The sequence below is a fragment of the Phascolarctos cinereus genome, unplaced genomic scaffold (genome assembly GCF_003287225.1).
Source record: "Phascolarctos cinereus isolate Bilbo 61053 unplaced genomic scaffold, phaCin_HiC Scaffold_4;HRSCAF=312, whole genome shotgun sequence".
Lineage (NCBI taxonomy): Eukaryota > Metazoa > Chordata > Mammalia > Diprotodontia > Phascolarctidae > Phascolarctos > Phascolarctos cinereus.
This window is the reverse complement of record NW_027555847.1, coordinates 646,334,902-646,350,640: the sequence shown is the minus strand read 5'-3', so window position 1 is coordinate 646,350,640 and position 15,739 is coordinate 646,334,902. Positions and strand designations below refer to the sequence as shown.

At 43.6% G+C, this 15,739-nt stretch overlaps 1 protein-coding gene across 1 annotated transcript in view; it reads left to right on the top strand.

The window, feature by feature from the left end:
- Positions 1-4,955: 4,955 nt before the first annotated feature.
- Positions 4,956-15,739, top strand: part of SLC45A4 (solute carrier family 45 member 4) — a 119,747-nt gene continuing 108,963 nt past the window's right edge. Inside the window, exon 1 of the mRNA XM_020967049.2 lies at positions 4,956-5,045. The gene's annotated coding sequence lies outside the window, so the exon portion shown is untranslated. The remainder of the gene's footprint in view (positions 5,046-15,739) is intronic.

Genomic DNA, 15,739 nt, shown 5'->3' with positions numbered 1-15,739 from the left:
TAAGGTTTGAACTACAACTTCCTCACAAGAGCTCTGGAAAGTGGAAAATACAGCTCTTATAATCTCATTTTATAGATTAGGAAACCGAAGCTCTGAGAGGTAAGTGACTCACCCATGGTCACATGGCCAGTCAAGTTTCAGTATACAGTAGATTATGAACTCCTTAAGGGCAAGGGATGCCTTTTGCCTCTTTTTGTATCCCCAGAGCATATCATGGTTCCTGGCACATAGTAGATCTTAATGTTTATTGGCTGTTGATCAGTGTCAGGATTCAAAATCAGGTTTCCTGACTTCAAGTCTGGCACCCTACCTTTCCACCATACCTCGTGATATCCTGTCCTTTCCTTTCAGCTCAAAAAAGACGTGGCCCTCATTCTTTTGAAAGTTCACACTTCTACCTACGCCCTAATTTCATCCCTTTCTGACTCCTGAGAGATCTTCCACAATTCTCTTTTCTTTTCCAGTGGCTTCAATGTTTCCCTCTACTTTCTCCTTCCCTTGTGTCTACAAACACGCACTGGTACCCCTATCTTGAGAGAATCTTTCTCTGATCCCCACTGCCCTCTGCTGTTTTTTTATCTCCATGATGTATCTGTTATATTTCCAACCGAAATCCAGAAATGAGTGTTTTGTACCTACTGCCTCTATTGCCTCTTACACACTTCCTTCTTCTCAGGTCCCTTCCACCAGCCCCCACCTCATTTACATCTAATGCATTTGCAACTCAAGACATCACCTACCTGACATCATTGGTCCTCTTTGAGAAGGAAAGACGAACAATAACAATCTGTACCACTCTGTTGAAACTGCTCTCTCCAAGTCACCAAAGATTTCATAGATTCAAAGGGCTCTAAGGTACTTTAGAGGTCATCTAGTACAACTGCCCTCATTTTACAAATGGGGCCCCAAAGAAAGGAAATGACTTACTGACTTGCACAAGGTCACACAGCTAACAAATAGTAATCCTGGAGCTACATATAACCTTGGTCTCTTGCTTATTAGGTGGATGCTTCCTCTATTTCCCCATGCAATGGCTTTTCTTCTGCTGGCATCCTCTTTGATCACTCTGCTTCCTTGTCCTTCTTGAAACTTATTCTTTTAGCTAACAGGGCAAAGGATCACAGATCTAGAGCAGTTTTGGACCTCAGAGGCCATGAAGTCCGACTGTCTTAGGAAGATTCTGAAGATCACCTGGCAGGATAAGATACCAGACACGGAGGTCCTTTCTCAATTAAAAGCATTCAAACTCTACTGCAGAGAGCACAACTCCAATGGGCTGGCCATGTTGTTCAAATGGCAAAAGTATGCTTGCCAAAAGACTACTTCATGGAGAACTCACATAGGGCAAGTGCTCAGATGGTGGTTAGAAAAAGCTATACAAGGACACTCTCAAGATCCCTCTGAAGAACTCTTGAATTGATTGTGTGACATGGGAAACACTGGCACAGGACTGCTCAGCATGGCACAGAGAAGATGCTGTACTCAATGAGCAAAGAAGAATTGAAGTAGCTCAAAAGAAATGTGAGATCCACAGATTTAGAGAATCCACTCTAAATGTTCACATGGACTATTTGTGCCCCACCTGTGGTACAGCCTTCCGAGCTTGTATTGGTCTGATCAGCCATAGTCAGACACACTGTAACTTGACTCTAACAGAGTGATGTCATTTTGGTCCTCTTCGAGAATGAAAGACAATAACCAACCAGTCCAACCCCCTTATTTCACAGACCAGACTATTGCCATCACATCAAAATGTATTGGTTCTCCCTCCCTCACCATCTTTGACAAAAGAGGGGGAGAGAGGGCTGGAACTGGAGTTAGAAACGTTTTGTTGAAAGACTCACTATGGAAAATGTTATATCCACATCCAGAGAAAGAACTGTGGAGTCTGAATGCAGATTGAAATATACTATTTTCTCTCTTACGGTTTTTCCCTCTTGTTCTGATTCTTCTTTCACAACACAGCTAATGTGGAAATGTTTAATATGATTGTACACATATAGCCTATATTAGATTGCTTGTCATCTTGGGGAAAGGGGAAGAGAGGGAGGGAGAAAAAAATTTGGAACTCAAAATCTTATAAAAGTGAATGTTGAAATCTATCTTTACAAGTAATTGAAAAAATAAAATACTATTAAGTGGGGGGGGGGAAAAAGAAAAAAAAAAAAGGGAAATGTTTTGTTGGAGTCTTGCCTCTGACACTTGCTTGCTGTATGACCATGGACAAGTCACTCAACCTACCTGAAAACCTGGGGGTCACAGGAAGTAATGGAGAATTTTAGTGAAGGGAGGGTGGATATACATATTATCATAATAGAATAGAATGTCATTTATAATTTCAAATAAAATGGAAATCTATCTGAGTTCACATACAAAAAGCAAGCCAAAAGTCTTAGTCAATAAGCACCTACTATGTGCCAGGCACTCCAGGCTAAGCCTTGGGTATACAAAGAAAGGCAAAAGATAGTCAGTGCCCTTGAGGAGCTCACAATCTAATGGGGGAGACAAAGTGCAAACAAGAATATACAATAACAAGCTATATACAGGATAAATTGGAAATAATTAACAGAGGGAAGACTCTTGAGTTAAGAGGGATGGGGAAAGTCTTCCTGTAGAAGGTAAGATTTTAGCTGAGTTTTGAAGGAATCCAGGGAAGCCAGGAGTTAGAGATGACGAGGGAGAACATTTTAGGCATGGAGGACAGCCTGAGAAAATACCTAAGAGATGGAGTTTTTTGAGGAACAGCAAGGAACCCAGTGTCGTGGGACCTCAGAGTACTATTGTGGAGAAGGGAAAGTAAGGAGTACTGGAAAAGTGGGGGGTGGAGGGGAAAGAGAAGGTTATGAAGGGTTTTGAATGCCAATTAGAGGATTTTATATTTGATCCTGGAGGTGATAGGGAGCCACTGGAGTTTACTGAGTAGGGGAGTGTGTGTGTGTGTGTGTGTGTGTGTGTGTGTGAGAGAGAAAGAGAGGGGAGAGAGGGGAGGAGAGGAAGAAAGGGGGGAGAATAGGCTAAAAAGGAGGGGGCCAGAGACAGAGCTTGCTGTCTCCACAGATCTGGCTGGGGTGCAGGGGGTGAGGCATCCCCAGGCTGTGGAATATGTGTGTGTGTGTCCATCTGTTTGCCTGTGGCTACTAGCACATGGTCGGACCAGCCTTTGGGAAGCTGAAAACTGCACTAAGACTTTTGGGACACCATGCAAGTACAGGTTCCTGTGTATAATTAGATGATATAAATGAGGCAATTTTCTGTAGTAGAAAGAGAATTGCCTTTAGAGTCAGAAGACCTAGGTTCCTGTTCTTTTCTGCTACTTACTAGCTGTGTGACCTTGAACAAGTCATCAAACTGTCTGAATCTCAGTTTCTTTATGTGCAAGTTGTGAAGGTTGAACCCCATTATCTCTCTAAACCTATGAACTTATGAACTAGAACATTAAATAATATAGTTCATTAAATAATGTAGAAGGAATATCTTAGAAGGCACCTTGGTGATGATCTAAGGAGACATGCCTTACATTTTTAAAAAAAATATAACTTTTCAAATACGTAATCTTATTTGAACTTCACACTCTTTGATGTAGGCAGGACAACCTGCTATTGTCCCCATTTTAATGGTGAGGAAACTAAATCCCAAAAGAGATTGAGTGATTTGCCCCAGATCTCAAAGTAGGCAAGTTACTTATCAACCCCAGGTCACCTTGACTCAAAGTTCGGTAAGCTTACCCGAATTGGACTGCTTATTTGTATCAACGCAAACATATTACACTTCGTCTAATAGAGATGTATATAGTCCTGGCCCCGATAAAGGGTGGAAGAGGAGGGGCTCTTCCATGCTTCCCTCCATCCTCGAGGAGAGCTGGACAGAAAAGGCCAGCCTCCCTATGTCTGGAGATGTAGCAAGAGATGGGTTGCCTGGGAAGGACAGAGGGAGCAGAAGGGTTAGGAGACCAAAGCCTTGGGGGACTTACTTATCCTCATCTGGAAGAAGGGCTTTGTGAGGTACTGCTGGAGCCCCAGCCAGCGAAGGCAGGGCTTGCCCGACCTAGGTTGGGAGGTGGACTGTTTATGGCACAATGGGGGCGGAGGTCCTGTTTATGGAAGAGGGGGATACCTTCAGGGAGGGGCGCTCGCCCTCCTGTGGGAAAAGGAGAGGGCAGGAGAGGATAAGGGCACTCAAGGGGTGCAGGGAGCTTGTTCTTGCTCAGTTGTTGGGGGGGTTCTCTTGCACACTCGGGGCCGGAGCTAGCCCTCCTTTCCTAAGTTGGGATCGAGGGGTGTGTAGTAAGGAAGGGAAGGAACATACTAGGGGTGGAGCTAGCCTTCCCTCAGGTAGGGGTGTGTGGGGGGGAGTGTGGGGGTGTGTGTGGGGGTGTGGATGTGTATGTGTGAGTGTGTGTGGGTGTGTGGGTGTTTGTGGGGGGGAGGGGAGGAGAGGGAGAAAGGGGGGAAATAGACTAAAAAGGAGGGGGCCAGAGGCGGGGCTTACTGTCTCCACAGATCTGGAATGGGGCTCGGGGGTGGGGCATCCCCAGGCTGAGGAACCAATGGGCGAGACAGAGCCGGGATGGGGGCGGAGCCTGAGCTATGGGGGCGGGACCGTCAGCCCGAGGCTCCGCCCCGTCTTCGCGCCCCCCTCCCTCGTGCGGCCTGCGGTGGCTACTGCATAGTCATGAGGAGGCGCAGGGGCTGGCGCTGCGTCAGCGGAAGCGGCGCGGAGCGGCTGTTTCCGACCCGATAAAGCGGCGTTGTCCCCGCGCGCCGGCCGCAGCCTCGGGAGCCGCGCCGTCGCCTCCACTGCTGGTGCTGCTGCTCCTCCCCTCCCCCTCCGCTCCTCCCCTCAGTGCCGGGCGCGCGCTCACACAGACTGACCGACGGACTGAGCGAGCGGCCGAGCCCCGCGCAGCTCCCGCTGCCGTCCCGCCGCTGTCCCGCCGCTGCGCCCCGGGGGCTCCCCTGCTGGCCTCGGCCGGGGGCCGGGTGCCGCTGAGCCGCCTTCGCCCGCTGCTCGCCTCGGCTATTTACCACCGTGGCCACAGGAGACAGGTAACCGACCGGCTGCCCCGCCGTTCATTCCGTCCCTCCCGTGTGTGTCCGTTCTTCGGTCCGGCCCCGGCCTCGCCTTCGGCCGCCTGCGCTGGTATGTGTGTGTTTATGCTGCTCGCTCCCTCCCTCCTCCGCGGGCTCCGCTCCTGCCTCCTCCTCCTCCACCTGACGGGGTGGGGGGTGGGGCGGCCCCCCATCTCTTCTCGCTCCTGCCACTCAGCCAGTCACCGGGCGCCCCAAGCGGGCTTCCTTCGTACGTTCTTCCCCTGGGGACAAACACCCTTCGCAGATGCCCCCTCACGCCTCGAAAACCCTCAATTTGTCTCCCTGGATTTCCATCCAGGCCTTTGGTCTTTTCACCTACTAACAGCACTTACCTAGCTCCCCCTTTCCCCCTACACCTTAGAGCCTTCTCCACTGCCCCACCCCAAGCTTCTGCAGGGGAGCCTTCTCCATTGTCCGTCCCCCCCCCAGTCCTTGCAAGGGAGCTTTCTCCACTACCCTCCCCACCCCCCACAGTGGAGCCTTCTCTACTGCTTCCACCCCCAGCTTCTGCAGGGGAGCCTTCTCCATTTCATCCCCCCATCCCTGCGGTGGAACCTTGTCTACTGCCTCCGCCCCCCCTGCAGGGCAGTCTTCTCCATTGCGTCCCCCCTATTCCTGCAGTGGAGCCTTCTCCACAGCGCCCTCCAGCCCCTTCAAGGGGGACTACCTCGCTGCCCTCATTTGTCTGCTACTTGCCCCCAACCCCTGCAGTGGAGCCTTTTCCATCCCCCTCCTTCTTCACTGGTCTCCCTTCCAGCCACTGCAGTGTAACCTTCTCTATTGCCCCACCTACCCCACTGCTGATCTTCTCCCCCAGCCCGTGCAGTGGAGCCTTGTTCACTGCCGGCCCCTCCTCCAGCTCCTGCAGTAGAGCCTTCTCCACTGTCCCCCACTTTCTCCACTGCCTGCCTTATTCCTCCCAGCCCCAGTGTGGAGCCTTCTCCGATGCCTCTTCTCCCCAGCCCCTGCAGTGTAAAGCCTTGTCGACTGCCCTCCCGTCTCCACTGCCTGTCTTCTTCCCCGCCCCCCCTTAGCCCCTGAAGTATGGAGTCTTCTCCACCGTCCCTCTTCCTCCAATACCTGCCCACCCCCCACCCCTAACCCCTGCAGTGTGGAGCCTTCTCCACTGTATCCCTGACTCCCCCAGCTCCTGCAGTGGAGACTTCTCCACTGCCTTCTGTGCCCCTAGCCTTCACTACTGCCTATTGTGTTCCTCTCCAAGAGCATTTTCTTCACTCCCTCTTCCTCAAGCCCTACAAGGGGACTTTCTGCACTGCTTTTCCCCCTTTGCTGCCCCCTCCCCCACCTTCTTCTTCCCTCCCTCCCTCCTACCTCCAAGAACCACCTTGTATTTATTGTCTGTCCCCTCCCTATCCTTTACTCCACTGACCCTGCAAAGGGGGGCTAACTTGCTTTTCTTCTTAATTATCTGATGGGAACTTCCCCAGCAAAAGCCTTTTTTCCTTAAGGGCTGGCATGCTAACTTCCTTCAGCCTAGAATAACTAGCTTGCCCTTGAGTAAGCAAACCTGGCTCACATCTCTCCGCTGAATCGTACCCAGGCAGACCCCATTTTCTACAGATTTTCCCAGTTCCTTTGATTCTACCCAAGAGACAGCCACCCAAGAGATGTAACCAACATTGTGTTGCCTTATCCTTGGATTTTTTCTGATTCATTTCATAGTCTGTATGTACACTGTTTCCCTTTCTCCCCCTTTTCCTCATACAGACACACACACACTCTGACCTTAAGGGGCTTAGTGTGGTAGTATCCCTTCTCCCAGTAACTAAAGGGAAAAAGGAAACCTCTATCTAAATCCTTGACAAAAAGAGACCTCCAAATCCTAACACACACTCCCACCTTCCTGTCTTCAAATTGTCTGATTTTATTGGTATTGACAAAGCCCTATCATCCATATCCTGGTTCTGGAGAGATTCTCCTATCTTCTCAGCTCTCATCTTACTTACTGTCTCTTGGAAGTTTCCTTTCTTTATAGTTAATATGTAAATACTCTTCATTGGTTAAACTATTTCATTTAATCCACAGAATCCTTATTTCTTATCCATTAGGCTGCCCTTCTAATGTGTTTTTTTTTTATTAATTTCAGCAAATAAGAACCTATAGTTCTTCCATTTGCAATTACCCATACTGTGCTTTCTTAACCCAGGCTGGGGCATTGGAGGGAGGTAGGACAGAGTAGCTGAGGAGAGGGACACATACAGCAAAAATACTTACTGGTTATGGAACAGCAGGAATGTCCCTAAGAGGGTTTCACTTGTTTTGAGTTTTAGAATATCCAGGATTGAATCTTCTGAACAACACTGAATAGTCCAGGCACTTTCCTTCATGTTTAACTTTATTTTAGTTTCAGTAGTATCTCTGGGTCGAGTATGGAAAGGGAAAAATAAGAGTGCCTATTTATGTTTGTTATCTGAGGAATTAGTATATTTTTTATTGGGAAATAAGACAAGTAAAGTGCATATGGAGTGAATTTGAGTATTAACAATATTGTGGTTCCACTCCATCTTGACTTTTGAATTATAATCTTTTTTCTATTTTTAAAGGTAGTGATTTTCTTTTAACCTAGATATTACATACTAGAAATTTGAACCAACACTTATTGAACCTTTGCATGTGATTGTAGATGCTTGCGTACAGATGAGTAGGTTTGAGGAGTGTGTCGCTGAAATAGTGCAGGCTGTTAAGTGGAATGAAAGAATCAGTGATAAAAAATAGCTGTTAAGTGTTGCAGGCAAGACAGAAGTTCATTATCCAAAAAACGAGAGTTTTGGTCTCATTCATATAGTTTTTAAAACATTGAAAATGAATATAAAGGAAAAAAGGCTCATGCTTCTCCTAAAATCCATTATTCAGTTTTCATACAGAAAAGATACATTATGTCAGAAAATTGTTCAAGAGGATGCTTCTGAAGTGGGAGATGGTCATTACAGAGCAGTCTTAGTGAAGGAGATGGATAGGAGATTCTCCTTTACTTTGCATTGATTTTTTTTTCCTCCTTTTAAAAAAAATCAATTTCATTTTCAGTTCCAAATTCTCTGCCTCTTCCACACTTCTCCTATCCATTGAGAAGTCAAGAAATGCAAAACCTGTCAAATCATTTTGCATTGATTTTAATGTTGCACTTTTAACTTCATTTCCCACCCTTCCTTCCCTTTTGTAAAATGAAGGTTGGACTTGATCTCTAAAATTCCTGTGTGCAGTGTCATGTGGCAGGTACTGGGATGATATCCTTAAATAGATCACTTCATTGATAGAGATCACCGTTCATATCTTATCCTGTTTGGTTCTTACCTGTGTTCCCCCATGAATCCTCCATAGAGGATCTACCTAACATTTGGGAAGCCTTCATCATCCTGTGGGCACTAGGGTCATGTTTGCCCTCATTCTTACTTAAATGGCCTTTCACTTATACTGGCTCTGAAATCCGAAGATCTGGGTTCAGATTCTGCTCCAGTGCTTGCCACCTTGTGTTTCTTTTGTTAATTAATTTTGTAATCAATTAACATTAGACTTAAGTTTCCTCATCTATTAAATGAGGTGGATAAGTCCTTTCCACTGTAGGTATGTGAATTCAGTCAATCAACAAACATTTTAACTGCCTGTTATTTACTTGTCGGACATCCGTGCCAGGTGTTGGGAATACAAAGACAAAAGTAAAATATTCCTTTCCTTTAAAAGAGCTTACATTAAATGGGAGAGATAACATGCACATATATGTAGGTATATACAAAACATAGCAAGTAGATAAAAGGTAACCTCAGAGGAGAAGGCAGCATAGCAGGTGGCAAGATCAGGAAAGGCCTCATGCGGAAGGGGCTTGAACTTAGTCTTGAAAGAAACCCGAGATTCCTAGAGACAGCGGTAAGGAGTGAGAGTGTTCTAGTCTTGGGACTTGTAAACAGTGTAAAGATAGAGTGGAGATGGAGTATACTGTGTGAAGAAGAGGAATGAGGTCATTATGGCTGGCTCTGTGATCCCATTTCTTGTATGTCAGTATGCAGCCAACTACGCACCATGTGTATACCTGTATGCCCTCATTACAAAGGGTAGATCGTGATGGTAGAAGAGTCACTGCTGCACGTTTTGAGCCATCTCCCCATTTAACATAGTCTCCAGAACGGAGGATGGGTCAGGAAATGTTTACTTGTGAGGTGAAAGGAGCAGAACAGGGAAGGTATGGAAAGAGAAAAGACAGACAAGTCTGTGATCCCACTCTTTTTTTTTTTATTAATTTATTTTGATTTATTTATATTTCTATAAACTTTTGAGTTTAAAATTTTTCTGCCCCTCCCTCCCCACCTCTCTCCTGAAGACAGTGCTCAATCTGATATAGGCTATACATATATATTCCTGTTAAACATATTTTCACATTAGTGATGTTGAAAGGAAGAATCAGAACCAATAGAGGGAACCACAAGAAAGAGGACACAAAACAAAAGTTTAAAAAAAAGGCAAATAGTATGCTTCCATCTGCATTCTTTCTTTGGATGTGGATAGCATTTTCCATCATGAGACCCTTGGAGATGTCTTAGATCTTTGCATTGCTGAGAAGGGGCTATATTGAAATAGGTGTGTATAGTTAATTTATGATCAGGCAGATGGGTGGTAGAGAAAGGGATGTTAGGTGGATTTTAGTGCTTAGCTTTTTACTCTTTCCACCAATCTTTTGCCCTGTACCCTCTCCATCCTATTGTGCAAGAATGGGTTCTGGCTAATACCAGTTCACATGGACTTTGTGTAAGTCTCAGTGTCTCCTCCATAAAAAGAAGGGGTAGGCCTAGTGATCTTCTCAGTCTGATGTTCAGTGAGGTGCATTGGTTAGGACTGGGGTAATTGGGGACAACTTGTAATTGCTAATGGTAATTTCAAGAATACTCCTTTCAGAAGGTGTGTGTGTGCTGGAGCCCCTCCATCCATCCCAGGGAGGATGAGAAATAAATGTGTTTCGAACGCTTGCTTCATGTGATTCAAAGAGTAGTTCAGTGCCACCCTCTCTTTGTAGCTTTCCCTGATCCCTTTTAAGCCAGAAGATTGATTCCATTTGGTTTAGTACTTAGTTCCTCTCCTGTGTACTTTGACATTTTGTTTTGTAGCATACTTATTTGTTATTAAGTGCTGTTCTTCATCATTAACTGCTTGACATCTCAAACTGAACAGTTGGGAAATGAAACCCCCTGAGCCTTCCAGATTTCCCTTTTTCTTGGTGGTTTTTTTTGTTTGTTCGTTTTTTGCTAGACAGTTGGGTTAAGTGACTTGCCCAGGGTCACACAGCTAGTGTCAAGTGTTTGAGGCAGGATTTGAACTCGAGTCCATCTGACTCCAGGGCCGGTGCTCTATCCATTTCGACACCTAGCTGCCCCCGAATTTCCCTTTTTCTGTGGAGAGAACTGTTATTGGTTGTCACTAAGGTAAAAACCCTGAAGTTGTCCTTGACTTCACTGGATCACACACTTCCTATATTAAACCAGTTAGCAAACGATGTCAATTTTTTCCCCGATACTTCTTGCTCATTGTTAATTTTTTTTTTTTTGAGGCAGTCAGGGTTAAGTGACTTGCTCAGGGTTACACAGCTAGTATCATGTGTCTGAGTCCACTGCGCCACCTAGCTGCCCCTCATTGTTCGTTTCTCTCCATGCTGTGGCCATCGCCTTAGTTTAGGCCCTCTTCATCTCTTGGTCATTACAACAACAATTACAACAACCATGGCAACAAAATTGAACTCCTGACTTCCAGACTTTCTCTTCTCCACTACATCCTCCAAAGCTGACAGTTTATAGTCCTGAAGCATGAATTTGATCATGGTACTCTCCTGCTTAAGAACTTTGAGTGACTCCCTCTTGCCATTAGGATAAAATACAAATTGTTTTGTCACTTAAAGCCCATTACAGTCTGGCTCCAAGTGAACCTTTCCAGGCTTATTGCATGTTATTCTCTATCACACTTTTTCCATTCCAACCAGACTGGCCTGTTTGTAGTTTCTTGACCTTGACATTCCATCTTCCTCTTCATTAGCTGTTCCCTGTACCTGGGATACACTCCCTTTTCATCTCTGCTTTTTAAAATTCCATCTTCCTTCAAAGAACCCTTGAACCCAATTTCTGTGTGGTAGTCTTTTCCCCCTTAAAAAATTGGCATTTTATTTTTTCCAATTGTATGTTAAAACAGTTTTTAACATTCATTTTTTAAAATTTTGAGTTCCAAATTATCTTCCTCCCTCCTCTCCCCCCTTTGAGACAGTAAGCAGTTTTATATATATATCATGCAAAACATTTCCATGTTAGTCATGTTGTGAAAGAAAACATAGGACCCCCATAAAAAAAACCCACAAAAAAAATAAAGTGAAAAATGGTATGCTTTGATCTGTATTCAGACTCCCATTAGTTCCTTCTGTGGATGTGGATAGCATTTTTCTTCGTGAATCTTTTGGAATTGTCTTAGATCATTGTATTGCTAAGTGTAGCTAAGTTATTCACAGTTGATCATTGTACAGTATTGCTGTTACTGTGTACCATGTTCTCCTGGTTCTTTTCGTTTTACATCAGTTCATGTAAGTCTTCCCAGATTTTTAATCTTGCTCATCATTTCTTATGAGAAATAGCATTATTATGTATGACACAATAGCATTCCATCATAATCATATACCGCAGCTTGTTCAGCCATTCCCCAACTGATGGACATCCCCTCAATTTCCAATTTTTTGCTCCCACAAACAGCTGTTATAAATATTTTTGTACAAATAAATCCTTTGGGGGGAAGCCTTTTCTGATCCCTCTGATTAGTGTTCTCTCCTTTCTCCAATTTTCATTTACATAATGTGTTCCTCAAAGACTCTTTAAGGCAAGAATAATTTTTTGGTATTGTTTTCATATCTCCAGAGCTTACTAGATGCTTGTTGGAGTTGGATTTCAATATACTTCTCTTACTCTCCTTACTAGATTTACCCTCCTCAGGAGGAGGCGTAGTTTTACATAATGAAAATCTAGCAAGAGGGAAAATTATAAAAAGAATGATGTAGAAGGGAAGGAGGCTGGAGAGGAACATCTTAGAGTATAAATGTTTTATGGTCTGCAGTAGGTTTAATACATAATCTAAATCACCTACTCCCTCTACCCCCATGGCAAAAAGCAAGGTCTGTTTAATCTAGATTAGTTTAATTACTGCACTGAAATCTGTGAAAAACATCTTTTAGAATATGCCAGTTTTAAAATATATTTTGAGGGTGAAATTTTTCTTAGTCTTCTTAATGCTTAGTCCTTGTTCTACTAGATATATACCTTGTTGGTAAATGACTTTTTAAAGAATTGAAATATTTACTGACTCAGGGTGAAAAAATCACTTTTCCCTCTAAAAAGCACTGATAAAATAACCCTTGTAAAAATTTGTTCTCAGTCTTTTGAAGGAGATAGATAGACCAATCTTATGTATGAGAAAAAAAGCATCCATTGCATAGTATATAGTGAGTACTTGACTAAGGATTAAGTGAACCCCTGAAGTCCCTTCTGACTCTGAACATTGAAGATTCAGTTTGTTAGGAGTCAATAAGGAAAAAAAGAGCACCTGACAAGAAGCCAGAGAATCTTGGGTTTTAGGCCTTGTTCTGTTACTTCCAAGCTGGCTGATTTCAAGTAGGTCATTTTAATTCTCTCAGTCTTACTTTCTTTATGTGAAGTTTGTGGTTTGGCTTAGATGATTGATCTCCAAGTCCCTTTCCAGCTCATAGATTCCATCATTTTGTAATATAGTCCTTCCCTTGAATAATAACCACCAGCATTTGCATCTGTTGTCTCACAGAGCTTATAGGAGTGAACAGAATCAGTCACAACTATTGAGCACCTAATATAGGCTCAGTCCTGTTCTTTACAAAGCAACGTATTGATAATGCAAGTTAATATGCTATATAAATAACTGATAAGGGGGAAAAAAAGAGTGATCAAAATGAGTTAAGCTTAATCCACGAAGTAAGTTACTCTATGAGATGAAATAATTTGCCTACTTTTCCATTCTCTTCCTTCCAGGTTTTAATTTCTGTTGAATTGTTTTTAAATCATCCTCACTTCTCAGTCCCTTCCAAAGCAAGCCAAACCTTGTAACAAAGAATAAAAGAGAAAGAAAGAAAATTTAAATTAAGCAACACGTCAAATAAGTCTGATTAGTATATAGCCCTTCACTTCAACAAGGAAGGGAAGGAGGGGGCTTGGTCTTTGGAATCACATAGCATATAGTTCTCATTTTTTCAGGTTCTGTTCTACTAACATTGTTGTAGTTGTGTATATTGTTTTCCTGCTTATTTATTTATTTATCATTTATTATTATGCTTAGTTCATTTGCCTTCCTATACTTCTCTGAATGTCAGTCATCATTTCTTATAATTCAGTAACAATCACAGTCACATTCATGTATCACAACTTGCTCATTCCCCAGTCCATGTTACCTAGTCTTTCTGAGGTTTATATGTGTGTTTGTATTTCACCTTAGAATCACAGAATTCCTTGAAGAGCTAGAAGTGACATCAGAGGCCATCTAGTCCTATCTGTAACGGACTCAGAATGCCTTTACAACATCCTCTAAGATATGGTCATGTAACCTTTGTTTGAAGTCGTCCCAGTAAAGGAGAACCCACCTACCTCTGAAGGCAGCCCATTCCACTTTTGAATGATGATTTTCACAATTCTTATTTCTTAAACCATTCAGGAATATTCTGCAGTAGTTTCATGCTCTCTTGAGAATTCACAAGGTCATCTACCTCATCAGGTTATATATTAATTTTCCTTTGTCTTGTATAGCTGTCTGGACTTGTTTAGATGATCTGGAAGTTATCTTCCCTTTTGTTAATATCTTTCTTTTTGGTTTATATGTGTTCAAGGTCATTAACTGAGTTTCCTTCCTCTTGAGATATCTTAGTTTCAGTCTTTTTTTCCTTATATTCCTCTGTACTTCCTGATTCCTTCCTCTGGCTGGTTTTCCAGAGGCCTGGGCCTCAAAGCTGTCTCAGTTTCCTCCTATATTGGGCAATTGAGGTTTCACCATTTTTGATCTCTGCCCCAGGTAACTTCTGAGATGTACTGAACTGGTCTCCTTTGTTTCAGGGCTGAACTCATATGCTATCACTCCAGTAGCCTACTGGTACAACTCCTTGTTGCAGGTCACTCCTTTCTCCAGTTTATTCTCCATTCAGCCACTAAAGTGATTCTTTTAAAACTCAAGTCTGATCATGTCACCACCCCTCCCTGCCACATACACCCCCCACCCCTAATAAACTCCAGTGGCTTCCTCTTGCCTCCAGGAGCATATACAAAATGCTCAGTTTGGCATTCAAAGCTCTTCATGACCTAGCCCCCTCCTACTTTTCCAGTCTTGTTACACCTTACCCTCCAATATACCCCCTCAGTAGTCTTTGATCCAGTGATACTGACTTCCTGGCTGTTCTTGAACAAAATACTCCATCTCTTAGCATTTTCTCTGGCTGTTCCTTATACCTGGAATGCTCTTTCTCCCTCCTTTCTGATTATTGACTTCCTGGCTTTCATAAGTCCCAACTGAAGTCCCACCTCCTACTGAAGCCTTTCCCAACTCCAATTCAGTGCCTTCTCGCTGTTAATTATTTTTATTTATCCTGTCTGTAGCTTGCTTTGTATATATTTGTTTGCATGTCATTTCCCCCATTAGATTGTAAACTCCTTGAGGGCAAGGGCTGTCTTTTGCCTCTTTTTGTATTACCGGCTCTTAGCATAGTGCCTGGCGCATAGTAGGTGCTTAATAAGTGTTTATGGAGTTGAAGCTTGCCCCAAGTTCCTGTGTTACTCGGTTTTCTAGCTGAGTTCTTTTGTGTCACAGAGCACTGCCACCACTCAGGCCCAGCCATGGCAAGCTTCTTGCCTTGTGATTTCCTGGGCTGCAGGAGGGTTGTGGGGTTCAGAGTTGGTACTGATAGCTGGTTGGATAGGAGAGGCTGAGATAGCCTTTGAGGTTAGGAGTAGTAGCCTCTTCTGATTTTTGTTTAGGGTTTCGGAGACAGCTTTATACATATGTAGGCATAATTCTTATTTTGGAGAAAGTGTCTAACCCTCTAGCTTATTGGTCATGTGACTTGGAAGTCCTGATAGCTGTCCTTGTTAAGAAGTTTTCTCTGTGTATAACAAGTCTAAGTCTCATATGAATGTCTTACTCTCCTTTTACATGACAGGCCTGGTCATGCTATTTAAGTCTTGTCTTTAGGATAAATACTCCTGGTTCCTTTACCCAAATCTAGCATGGCATGTTCTTTAGTGCCGTTTTCGTCCTGGTTGCTTTCTCACAGAGTCATTCCAGTTTGCTTGTGGTTTTCTTTCCTTTTTTTTTTTATTTTTAAGAATAATTTTTCCCAATTACATGTAAAAGCAATTTTTAATATTTTGTTTTTCTTAAAAAAGGGTATTTTTTGCTTTTTGGTGAGGCAGTCACAATTAAGTGGCTTGCCCAGGGTCACAGAGCTAGTAAGTGTCAAGTGTCTGAGGCTGGATTTGAACTCAGGTGTTCTGACTCCAAAGCCAGAACTCTATCCACTGTGTCACCTCATTGATTGCCCCTTGTTTTTTAAACTTTCGAGTTTCAAATTCTCTCCTCTCACCTCCCCTCTCCCTGAGAAGGTA